Source organism: Nicotiana sylvestris, chromosome 5 (genome assembly GCF_000393655.2).
Source record: "Nicotiana sylvestris chromosome 5, ASM39365v2, whole genome shotgun sequence".
In the NCBI taxonomy this organism is placed as follows: Eukaryota; Viridiplantae; Streptophyta; class Magnoliopsida; order Solanales; family Solanaceae; genus Nicotiana; species Nicotiana sylvestris.
Window position 1 is genome coordinate 156,592,926 of NC_091061.1, and position 13,715 is coordinate 156,606,640.

The window sequence follows — 13,715 nt, forward strand, 5'->3', positions numbered from 1 at the left end:
AGGCATTGGTCACATTATGGGACCCGGCTCACAACGTATTTCATTTCTCAGATTTTGAACTTAACCCAACATTGGAAGAAATAGTCGGATATATTGGGGGTCCCAAAGTTCCTTTGAGACACCAGTACTTAATTGCTCCGAGGGCCATAGCTGTGCACAGGTTCCTAGACTCTTTGAAAATAAGTAGGGAGGTCCACAACCCAGACTTGGCAGCTGGTTTTTGTACTTTGCAGTTTATATACAACAGATATGGTCATATAGGGGGTTCAACAAGCCGGAAAACAAAATCTACAGCAAGGGAAACCGCCTTAAGTGGGAAGAACACAAATGTTTTGCATTTATGGTGGTCTTTTTGGGACTTTTGGTATTTCCTAGAAAAGATGGGAATATTGACATACGAGCAGCCGGGGTTGTCATCACTTTGTTTACTCAGGCCAACAACACCCTCGCACCTATGATAGTAGCTGAAATCTTTCGCGCTCTCACAGCCTGCAAAGTCGGGGGAGACTTTTTTTAGGGGTGCAACGTGTTGCTACAGATGTGGATGATCGAATACCTATGCTGTCGTCCTCAATTTATGAGTTATGGGTCGATAGAGAAAACATGCATAGAGGAATTTTCTACGAGAGTTGATGGAATCAGCTTGCCAGAAGGGGTCACAAAGTGGATAGCGCGCCTCCGTTCCGTCACTACAAGCCAAATATAGTGGACATTTGGATGATTGCTTGTGGATGAAGTCATATATATGCTAACTACTGGACCCTATTTCCTTTTGATGGGACTCAGGAGTATCCAGCCCTATGCCCCGTATCGAATTTTGAGGTAGTTGGGAAGATGCCAAATAGTTCCGAAAGATGAAGATCTTAGTGGCCAAGTGGTCGAGATCGGGCCTAATGGACAATTTCATGAAGCACCAGTCCTCCAAATTTGGAGCGAGTATCAATACTTAACGGCAAATACAAGTGCACGTGATCGGTCCAAAGGTGAAGTTTCGCCGGGATACCTTGCTTGGTATAGGAGAGAAATCGAGTTTGGGAGGCCGGCCAAGAGACCCCATCTCCAGGAGTTCGTCGGGCGTCGCAAGAACAGTGGGATTGGTTGGCTAAAGAACATGAGTACAGGGCCACAATAGGCAGATTGGAGAAGCAAGTCATGGAGTTTCAATTTGAGAAAGATCTGCTTGCCGCCGCAGATGAGGGGGAGAAAAAGAAACTAGCTAAAGAAAATGAGGCCCTTCGAGCCAAAATTCAAAAGATGAAAATGGCTGCAAAAAACCCCGCCCGAAGTGCCAAAGATGAAAAACTTATAGATAACCTGAGGTGGAAAGTGGGCAAATATAATTTTGATCTGAACAAAGCAGAAAGTGAATTAACCATGGCTCGAAAACAATTAGCCGAAAACTCGGCAGAACGAGTACGTCTGGTTAAGCAGCTGAAAGAAAAGTATGACAATGAGGTTGCAGGGTTAAAGAAAAGGGTCATCTCCATAGAAAACAAAATGATCAAACAGGCAAAACACTTCAGGGTTGAAAGGGAACATTGTTATACGGCCTTGGCGCAATTAGAAATAGACTTGCAACAACTTCAGGAGCAGAATCATGTGGCAGACCAAACTTTGGAAGCCAGGGCCCAGCAGATTGAGCGTTTGTTACAAGAAAAAGGCCTCATAAGAGAGAGAATTAGAAACATCGCCGACTACGTTGTTATGAAGTGCCAGATCTGTGAGGATATGACTCGTACTACCTTCTTCGTAGCAGTGATGACATTTGTTAAGTAGATAATGAGTGACTTGGACCGACTTCAAAGGGATCTTGTATATAGGCCCGCGGCGAGACCGAATGATGTCCCGCGGGCACCAGGAGCATTGATGTATTCATGATTTCTCATGAAGTTTGTATTTCCATTTCGGTTAAAGTCTGTCAGTCAGGTTGAGTTTGTATTTTCTTTCTGTTCTGTATTTCCTTTTGTTGGAGTATGCTAGCTTATTTTCGGAGTCTGTATTTCGTCTTTGCATCAGAATCTGTTAGTCTTTTGGAATTTGTTAGTTTTGAGTTTTGTAATGGAAGCATTTATTTTTTTAGAGTTGTTTACTTGTGCACTTATCTGCTAGAACTACGCACGGCCTGATTCATGCGGGGACATGATACGTAGGCAATCTCTATAGGATTCGACCACCACTAAAAAGAAAAGGGGGAAATGAAAAATAAATAAAGGAGGATAGAATAAAGGAAGCTTAAAAGAAGGGGCACAATTATGAGAGGCCGGAATGACGCACGCAACCGAAGCAAATGCATGATAGAAAATGGTTAATTGCCTAGGTGTATTGCATCCCAACGTGTAATTGCATATGCGTTAAACTCTAAAAACTAACAAGTTTGTTGTTTTGTAGAGAATTCAAACAGTTAGTTTATCTAGAGGATACTTGCACATTATCATTACCAAACCAGATCAAAAGGACCAATACCAAAAATCATGTCTATCCCGGATGTCGACACAAGTGTTGAGGTAGAGGAGTTGGACGTCAGTAAAATGAAAGAGGAGATGCTCAAACTTAAGCAACAGATGGCCGAGATGTATCAGGCCTGGTCTAAAGGACAATCACCCCCAGCTTACCCTGCTAACCCTGCTTCCACCCCACCACCGGCTCAGGCTCAGGATCATCCTGCCATCGATCCAAGCTTTCCCATTTACCAACATTACCATGGCACTACTTCTCATACACCACAAGCTCCACTACCAAAATCAATTCCATACCCCCCTCCGTCAGTCACCCCTGTCTTTGTGGCATCTCCACCAGCTGCACTCCATAGATCCTCGAGTGAGCCTATGTTCTAAGCTCAGGACAACCTGTACTACTTCCCGGAGCCCACCTTCAAAGCTCCCGAAACCTACCCCTATAATCCACGTTCTGATCTCCCGAGAGAAGCTGAGAGACCAGCCAAAAATCCCAAACATGAGGAGATGTTCAGGAAAGTTAAGAGCCTAGAACAGTCATTCCGGGACATGCGAGGATTAGAAGGTCAAGTAAGTGTGGCCTACAAGGACCTATGTCTGTTTCCAAATGTGCAATTGTCGCCAGGTTTCAAGATGCCCAAGTTTGATCTATACAATGGGCACAGTGATCCAGTAGCACACTTAAGAGGTTTTTGCAGTAAGATGAGGGGAGTCGGAGGAAAGATGAATTGTTAATGGCTTACTTCAGTCAGAGTTTGAGTGGATCAGCATTGGAATGGTACACTCGACAATATCACGGAAGATGGTACACATGGGATGATCTGGCACAAGCGTTCGCTTGTCACTTCCAGTATAATCTTGAGATCAGTCCAGACCGACTGTCCTTGACTAAACTGGAGAAGAAGCACAGTGAAAGCTTCAGAGAATATGGTTTCCGATGGAGGGAGCAGGCAGCAAGGGTAGATCCCTCAATGAAAGAGAGCGAGATGGTTGATTACTTTTTGCAGGCTTTAGAGCTGACATACTTTGGTCATTTGGTGTCCGCAATCGGCAAGTCTTTTAATGAGGTTGTAAAAATGGGAGGCATGGTCGAGGAGGGACTTATGTCCAACAAGATCATGAGTTATTCAGCAATCAAGGCAATCACCCAGGCCATCCAAAACAGCACTGGGGTGTACTTGGGAAAAAGAAGAAAGAAGATGTTGCGACAATTGAGTCTGGAGCCTGGTTCGGATCTAGAGGCCCATCACTCTACTATAACCAACCCCGACCCTACCACTAAAATTACCCCCAAACTCCGTATAGCCCTCCACAACAATACTACCCACCGCCAGATCCCCATTTTTCCGTCCATCAGGCACAAACCTATACCCAAACCCCGACACACGCATAATGGCATGCGCCGGCTCCACAAAATCCATACCGAGCTCCACAAAACACATATCCACCCCCAAGAGCCTAGAGAAATCCGTCAAAACGGGTTTCCGACCAAGCCAAGCCTTCAAGAATGAGAGGTTATAGAAGCAAAAGACTTTCACTCCACTGGGGGAATCGTATACCAGTCTTTTCCACAGGTTGAGGCAGTTGGGCATGCTGAATCCAATTGAGCCTAAAATGCCAAATCCCCCTCCTAGAAATCTTGACCACTCGGTGAGTTGTGAGTACTGTTCAGGGGCCCCTAGGCATGATACAGAGAAGTGTTGGAAACTAAAAACAACTGTGCAAGAGCTTATTGATACTCATCGGATCGAGGTCCAGGCCCCAGAAGCACCAAATATCAATCATAATCCACTGCTAGCTCACCATGAGACCCATATGATTGAGTTGGTACATAAAGGAGATGAGCCTAAGAAACCCTTGCAGACGGTAATGATGATCCGTTCCAGCGAAACCAGTTCAAAGGAGAAGGTAACCAATGGGAAATTAGTGGTCCAGTTGAAAGGAGTAGACAATAAGCCAGATGTGGTAGCCGAGAAAGGGTCGTCAAGCACTGTTGCAGTGAAACCAGAGAAAGCTAAAGTGGTAGTACCAAGGGTTGCAAGTAAACCTATTGTGGTCGTGAAGGGTGCTCGCACAGAGCCTGTTATTATAAAACCAGTAACTCAACTTCCAGTGATCAACAACAAGGTTGTTCCTTGGAATTATGAACGGGTGACAGTGATTTACAAAGGGAAAGAAATCAAAGAAGAAGTTTGTGAAGCACAAGGTTTGACTCACTCAGGAAGGTGTTTCACTCCCGATGAGTTAAGAAGAGCTAAAGATAATCCAATGCCGGTAAAGAAAGCTGTAACTAAAGAAGAGGCAGAGGAATTTTTGAGGAAAATGAAAGTGCATGACTATTCTATTGTAGAGCAGTTGAGGAAAATGCCCGCTCAGATCTCATTGCTCTCATTGCTAATCCATTCAGATGAGCACCGTCAGTCGCTGATGAAAATCTTGAATGAGGCCCATGTCCCCGACAAGATCTCGGTAAACCATCTGGAAAAGATAGCCAACAAGATTTTTGAAATAAACAGAGTCACTTTTTCTGATGATAAATTGCCCTTAGAGGGTACTGAGCATAACAAAGCCCTTTACCTTACAGTGAAATGTGAGGATTCCGTGGTTACCCGGGTATTGATTGACAATGGTTCAAGTGCAAACATATGTCCTTTCTCCACTCTAAGCAAGCTGAAAGTAGAAGATGAGAGGATCCATAAGAACAGTATCTATGTGCGGGGATTTGATGGCGGGGGCAAAGACTCCGTCGGGGACATAATGTTGGAGCTGACTATAGGTGCAGTAGAATTCACACTGGAATTCCAAGTGCTGGATATAGTTGTTTCCTACAATTTGCTATTAGGGCGACCGTGGATTCACACTGCTAAAGCAGTACCATCAACACTCCATCAGATGGTCAAGTTTGAATGGGACAGACATGAAATAATTGTGCACGGTGAAGATAATTTTTGCGCTCACAGCAACACCATTGTGCCATTCATTGAAATGGAAGATGACAAGGGACCATGGGTCTACCAAGTTTCTGACGCAATGTCAGTCGAGAAAGTTCCAAAAGGAAAGTGTATCCCAAATCCAAAGATAACCGCCGCATCAGTCATGATAGCGTATGAAATGTTGAAAAATGGTTTTGTACCAGGAAAGGGTTTGGGATCAGCTCTGCAAGGCATCATACAGCACATGTCTCTTCCTGAAAACTTGGGAACATTTGGTCTGGGATTCAAGCCCACAGTCGCAGACATAAAAAGAGCCAGGAAATTGAAACAGAGGGGATGGGTCCTTCCAAAGTCGGTCCCACATCTTTCCAGATCATTTGTCAAGTCCGGTACGAAGAGTCGCCCAGTAACAGCAATTCCCAGTTCTGTGATTGATATTGACAAGGAGTTAATTGAAAGATTTGAGAAGTTGTTCGACAGTGTGAACATGGTAGAAATTGGAGAAGGTTCTAGCAACGCGGAAGTACAATTTGTCGGGCCAAAAACAAAGCTTAATAATTGGAAGGCTACTCCTCTCCCTACTCGGAAGGAGTCTTGGTAGTTTGCTTTGATTTTCCTTTTAAGTTTGATTGTCCACCTCGAGTCAAAGATCCGGGAAGAGTTAATCAAAGCACTCATCGAGTACAAAGATGTTTTTGCATTGTCATATAATGACATGCCGGGTTTGAGCACTGATTTAGTGGTCCACAAATTGCCTACTGATCCAGCATTCCCTCCCGTCAAGCAAAAGTTGAGGAAATTCAAAACTGATATGAGTGTGAAGATTAAAGAAGAAATTACCAAGCAACTGGATGCAAAGGTTATTCGGGTCACTCGATATCCTGTTTGGTTGGCTAATGTCGTGCCTGTACCGAAAAAGGACGGCAAGATCAGAGTATGCGTCGATTACCGCAATCTTAACAAAGCAAGTCCGAAGGATAACTTCCCACTACCCAATATCCACATTTTGATCGATAATTGTGCCAAGCGTGAGATAGGATCTTTTGTGGATTGCTATGCCCGGTATCATCAGATTCTAATGGATGAAGAAGATGCAGAAAAGATGGCTTTCATCACGCCATGAGGGACCTATTGCTATAGGGCAATGCCATTTGGTTTGTAGAACACTGGGGCAACTTACATGAGGGCCATGACTACCGTGTTTCATGATATGATACACAAGGAGATTGAGGTATACGTAGATGATGTGATCAAAAAATCAAAGCGTCAGGCCGACCACGTTGAGGATTTGAGGAAATTCTTCCAGAGGCTTTGCAGGTACAACCTCAAGCTTAACCCTGCCAAGTGTGCATTTGGTGTTCCATCCGGAAAGCTACTGGGATTCATAGTCAGCCGGTGAGGTATCGAATTTGACCCATCAAAGATCAAAGCCATACAAGAATTGCCACCTCCGAGGAACAAGACTGAAGTGATGAGTCTACTAGGAAGGTTGAACTATATCAACAGGTTTATTGCTCAGCTCACGACAACTTGTAAGCCTATTTTCAAGTTGCTGAAGAAGGACGCTGCGATCAAGTGGACTGATGAGTGTCAAGAAGCATTCGACAAGATAAAGGGGTACTTGTCTAACTCGTCTGTGCTGGTACCACCAGAACCAGGGAGACCTTTGATTCTTTACTTGACTGTCCTGGAAAATTCATTTGGCTGTGTATTGGGGTAGCATGACGTCACAGACAGGAAAGAACATGCCATCTACTATCTTAGCAAGAAGTTCACGGCTTATGAGGTTAAGTACACTCACCTGGAAAGGACATGTTGCGCCCTAACTTGGGTGGCACAGAAATTGAAACATTATTTGTCATCCTACACTACTTACCTCATTTCACGCTTGGATCCATTGAAGTATATCTTTCAAAAGCCCATGTCGACAGGAAGACTTGCGTAGTGGCAGATTTTGCTCATAGAATTTGACATCATCTATGTGACTCAGATTGCGATGAAAGCCCAAGCATTGGTCGATCATTTGGCCGAGAACCCGGTCGATGAAGAGTATAAGCCACTGAGGACTTATTTTCCCGATGAAGAGGTGATGCATATTGACGAGCTAGAACAGGCCGAAAAACCAGGTTGGAAACTTTTCTTTGATGGGGTTGCTAACATGAAAGGAGTGGGAATAGGAGCCGTGCTTATTTCTGAAACAGGGCATCACTATCATGTTACAGCTCAACTTCATTTTCATTGTACCAACAATATGGCTGAATACGAAGCATGTATTTTGGGTTTAAGGCTAGCTGCAGACATGGATGTCCAGGAAGTCTTGGTCTTAGGAGACTCGGATCTTCTGGTACATCAAATTCAAGAAGAATGGGAAACACGCGATTTGAAGCTCATACCATACCGACAATGTTTGCATGATCTTTGTCAACGGTTTCGATCAGTGGAGTTTAGGAATATTCCAAGGGTCCATAATGAGGTCGCCGATGCTTTGGCTACCCTAGCGTCAATGTTGCACCATCCGGACAAAGCCTATGTCGATCCTTTTCACATTCAAGTACGAGATCAGCATGCTTACTGCAACATGATTGAAGAAGAACTTGATGGCGAACCATGGTTCCATGATATCAAGGAGTACATCAGAATGAGGATATATCCAATGCAAGCCACGGGGGATCAAAAGAGAACAATTCGACGATTGGCAAGTGGATTCTTCTTAAGTGGAGGAGTTTTGTATAAAAGAACACCAGACCTTGGATTGTTAAGATGCATAGATGCTAGACAAGCTACGACTGTCATGTCTGAAGTACATTCAGGAGTCTGCGGACCACATATGAGCGGATATGTGCTAGAAAAGAAAATTTTCCGAGCAGGTTATTATTGGCTCACTATGGAGCGAGATTGTATCAGTTTTGTGCGCAAATGTCATTAGTGCCAGATACACAAAGATTTGATTCATTCTCCACCATCGGAATTGCACACGATTTCGGCACTATGGCCCTTCGTTGCTTGGGGCATGGATATCATTGGACCAATTGAGCCAACATCATCCAATGTGCATAGATTCATTCTGGTAGCAATTGATTATTTTACCAAGTGGGTTGAGGCCAAAACTTTCAAGTCTGTAACCAAGAAAGCAGTGGTCGATTTTGTTCATTCAAATATCATCTGTCGATTTGGAATCCCAAAGGTGATCATCACGGATAATGGTGCTAATCTTAACAGCAATTTGATGAAAGAAGTATGCCAATAGTTTAAGATTGCACACCGCAATTCCACCCCATATCGTCCCAATGCAAATGGAGCAGTTGAGGCAGCCAACAAAAACATAAAGAAGATACTTCGAAAAATGGTAGAAGGTTCCAGGCAATGGCATAAAAAATTACCATTTGCGTTGCTAGGTTATCGCACTATTGTCCGTACTTCAGTAGGTACACCCCCTTATTTGTTGGTATATGGAATCGAAGTAGTGATACCTGCGGGAGTTGAACTCTCGTCCCTTCGGATTGTCGCTGAGGCTGAGATTGATAATGATGAGTGGATCAAAACCCGTTTGGAGTAGTTGAGCTTGATTGATGAAAAACGATTGGCAGCTGTGTTTCATGGCCAGTTGTATCAAAAGAGAATGGCAAGAGCATACAATAAAAAGGTGCATCCCCGGAAGTTTGAAGTGGGCCAGCAAGTGCTGAAACGCATCCTTCTACATCAGGCTGAGGCAAAAGGCAAGTTCGCCCCGAATTGGCAAGGGCCATTCATTGTAACCAGAGTATTGTCCAATGGTGCTTTATGTTTAACAGATATCGAAGGAAAATGCATAGACATGGCTATCAATTTTGATGCAGTAAAAAGATATTATGTATGATTTCTTTGTTATAATTGTTGATTGTTTGTATTTGGCATTATTTCGAAGATTGAAATGACGAAGGCAATTTGTTCTGCTATCTAAACACTTTACCTTTTGTTTCCCCTTTCCGAGCCTTATTTATTTCTTTCATAGCCCTCTTTTGGAATCAATCACGAAAAAGAAAGAAAAAGGGAAAAGAAAAGAAGTGAAAAGTATAACAACAAGGAAATTCAGGTGTGAACTACGTTTGACCTGATTCATGTTAAGGATACGTAGGCGGATTTACGGTTCGGTCATAGTAAAATAAAAGTCAAAAGATCCCCAGACAAGAAACTGGGGCAGAGGTTGTATTTGTAATAAGAAATGTGATTCCAAAAGTTATAATTTTAAACCCATGTCAAATTGTTTTGAGCCTTTGATACCCTTTCTTTCTAACCCCATCCAAAAGCCCACATTACGGTCCAAAGAAAGACCTTCCGATCAGTTTTCGAGAGATGCCAAGTCGAGCAAATAGAGGTGATTCATATCAGGGTAACACTCTGGTCCAAGCAGGGAAAGTAATGAAAATGAGAGAGTCTTATTAGTGAAAACCCTCACGGGCACCATGAGGCAACGAAAGCTGAGAGAAAATAAAAATGAGAGAGTCTTATTGGTGAAAACCTTCACGGGCACCATCAGGCGACAAAGAATTGAGGAATCAACAAATGAGAGAGGTTTGTCGGTGAAAACCCTTCAGGGCACTGCAAGTCGAACAAGATCCGTAAAGTTGGCGGAAAGTAAATTGGGTTGTGGAACATCTTGGAGCACAAAGTAAAATAATTGGAAAAGAGATTGGTTAAATAGACTGGGCTGATTAATCCAAAATGCATACCATGATCATTGATGTCAGTGACTCCACTCAGATAAGTTCCTTTTTCCTATCTCCAACAGTCATCCAAAGTCGGATTTTCTTCTTTATTCTTAATTCCTAAAATCATTGCATTTCATTGCGGTTAATTTTTCCAAGTTTAGCCTTGTTTCAACAAATAAGAAGGAATTTCAAAGCTTACTACCAGTTTTGAAATTACACAAAGCAAAATGCGGCTAGAACATGCCAGAGATGATATGATGAAAAGTGGGACATATGGTGTAAGCAAAAGTTAAATCGGCGGAATGGTTCAGTAATGTCGTGGGAGATAAACGAGTTCAGATAGAAAAGTCAGAAATAGAGAGCAACAGTTGGGGATCCTGCAGTTAAGGATCAGTCAGAAGGTCAAAACAATCCTTCGACCATGTTCAAGGCAGTCAAAACGAAGCAGAACCTAGCAAAGAGAAAACCACCCCCAGCAAGAATGCCACAACTAACCGCCACGTTTAAACTGACAAGATTTTCTTTGATTTGAAACAGGGGCAAAGATGGCATTTGTTTCAGGAAACACCCTATAAGGAAGACAAGTACCATGCAGGTTTGATCGCAGAATTCTTAGGACCCTCCTGGAAAATGGGACTTCGTTTAAAATTCAAAATACACGACTGAGTAGCAAGATCTAGCATAAATGTACCCCAAAAGAATATAAGTTGGTTTCAAAATTTTCATTCTGGAGATAGAATTTAGTTAGGAGTTGTTAGGACCCTCCTGGAAAATAGGACCTAGTTTAAAATTTAAAACAGTCATGAGTAGTAAAATCTAGCATAAATGTATCCCAAGGAATAAGATGGTTTTAAAGTTCGCATGTTTAAGATATGATTCAATTAGGAGTTTTCAGGACCCTCCTGGATAATGGGACCTAGCTTTGAGATCTCCATTAGATAACAAGGTTTAGCATAAGTTCTTGTTGTAGGGTAATATAATTTAGCCGTAAAATTGTCACTCTTAAGATAAGACTTGATCTAAGAGTTGTCAGAGCCCGCCTGGATAATGGGACGTAGTTTAAAACTGGTTTGGATAACAAGATTTAGCATAAGACATACCCTTCAATAGATATAATTTAGCTCTAAAATTGTCGTTTAATTAAGAATTGTCAGGACCCTCCTAGATAATGGGGAGTAGTTTAAGACCTCCTTAGATAACAAGATATAGCTTAGATTTAAAATTGTCATTTAGTTAAGAGTTGTCAAGACCCCCCTGGATAATGGGACCTAACTTTCAAATTCTTAGTAATATTTGGTGATGTGATTCAGTTTAAACTCACAAATGCGCCCAACTACCAAACTGGGGCAGAAAATTTTCTTTTGTTTGTCTATTTTTGTTGAAGTCAGGTGCTCATCTGAAGAATAGGGAGAACAACACAGATATCAAAGATAAGAGCGTGACCAAGTACTAGCAATCAGGCGTCCACCTGGAGAATAAGGAACAACAGTTGAAGTATCAGCAATCAGGCGTCCACCTAGAGAACAAGGAACAACAGTTCGAGTTTCGACAATCAGGAGCCCACCTGGAGAACAAGGGAAAAAAAATCAGGTTTCAAGGAAGATTGGCGAAAGTATTGGTAATCAGGTGCCCACCTGGAGGAATGAGGGATAACAAGTCAAAGAAAAGCAGTTTCAAGAAGAATATGGACCAAGTTTTAGAAATCAGGCGTCCACCTGGAGAACAAGGAAAGATGGTTGAAATTTCAGCAGTCAGGAGCCCACCTGGAGAACAAGGAAATACATTCGAGTTTTAGCAGTCAGGAGCCCACCTGGAAAGCAAGGGAATACATTTCGAGTTCAGCAATCAGGAACTTACCTGGAGAACAAGAGAATACATTTCAAGTTTCAGCAGTCAGGAGCCCACTTGGAGAACAAGGGAATACATTCGAGTTTTAGCAGTTAGGAGCCCACCTGGAGAGCAAGGGAATGCAATTCCATTTTTGGCAATCAGGCGCCCACCTGGAGAGCAAGGGAATACAATTCAAGTTTTGTCAATCAGGCGCCCACCTGGAGAGCAAGGGAATATAGTTCAAGTATTGGTAATCAGGAGCCTACCTGAAGAACGAAGGGAAGCAGCAAGTCAAGTGTTGGTAATCAGGAGCCCACCTGAAGAACGAAGGGAAGCAGTTCAAGTTTCGAGGAAAAGCAGTGCAAGTATTGGCAATCAGAAGCCCACCTGGAGAACGAAGGGAAGCAGCAAGGTTCAAAGGAGTTCAGCAATCAGGAAACCACCTGAAAAACGAAGGGAAGTAGTTTCAGTTTCGAGGAAAAGCAGCGCAAGTGTTGGTAATCAGGAGCCCACCTGGAGAACGAAGGGAAGCATCAAGGTTCAAAGGAAAACAACAATTAGGAGCCCACTTGAAAAACAAAGGGAAAGCATCTCAGAATGCAATTCAAGTCAGCAACAAAGGAATCTCACTCAGAGAGTACAAGTCAGCAGGGCAGTAGAAACTACAAGTTCAAGATATAGATAAGATTCTTGTAATTCGTATATCATAGTTTAGTCTGGCTTCTTTTATTTTGTCACGGTGTAATAATGAGTTTAGTAAGCAGAAACAGCAGCAATAGCAGCAAAATCACAGCTCTTCGGTAGTACCAGCTACCAAAACTTCTTGAACTACACGCAACCTGATTCCCCTATAACCCGGGATATGTAGGCTGTCCAAAACCAAGACTCGGTTGCACCCTTTCTCTTTTCTCTTATCCTTATTTCTTCCCTTTTGAATAAAAATATGTTCAAAAATTAGTCACATGGCTCACCTTATCTTTGCTTGAAAACTCTTCATGTTTCCAAACAAATAGGGGTAGCTGTGAGCACCTAATTTTTGATAATATTTAATTTTTTATCACTTCTTCTATGTAAATATTTTAGGGGTTTTAACCTACAATTTTTAGCTTTGTTACACTTTTAATTATAGGGTAAAAATACAAAATTTAAAAGGTGAATTATTACTACTAATATTATTTTATTTTTATTTTAAAATAATAAAAATATTCTGAAAAAATATTTTTTATTTATTTTCAGGAGTGATTTAAAAAATAAGAAAAAGGAAAGTATTAAATAAAAAAAATAAAAGTAAAAGTAGGTGGAATTCTCTTCTAAAAAGTAAAAGAAAGTAGAAAATTAAAAAAATAAAAGTAAAGTTTTGTGGAAATTTTAAAAAAATAAAAAGTAAAAGAAAGTTGGAATTAAAAAACAAATATAAAGGTATCTGAAAATTAAAAAAATTTAAAGTAAAAGAAAGTAGCATTTTTAAAAGAAAAGCAAAAGAAAGTGGATTGTTTTTTTAAGAAAAGTTAAATAAGCAGAATTCTCTTTTAAAAAGTAAAAAAATGGGATTTTAAATAAGATAAAAGTAATTAAAGTTGGAATTTAAAAAATAAAAGTAAAGAAAGGTGGGATTTCTTTTTATAAAAAAAAAAAGTAATTTGTAAGTGGGATTTCTTTTAATTAAAAAATAATAAAATATTTTTTTTAAAAAAAATATGAAAAATCTCGAAAATTTTGCTATAAATAGAAGAGAAAATTTTAGAAGAAAAAAGAAGAAAAGAATAGAGGGGGAGGGAGAAATTTAGGTTGAAAATTTTCATTAAATTTTT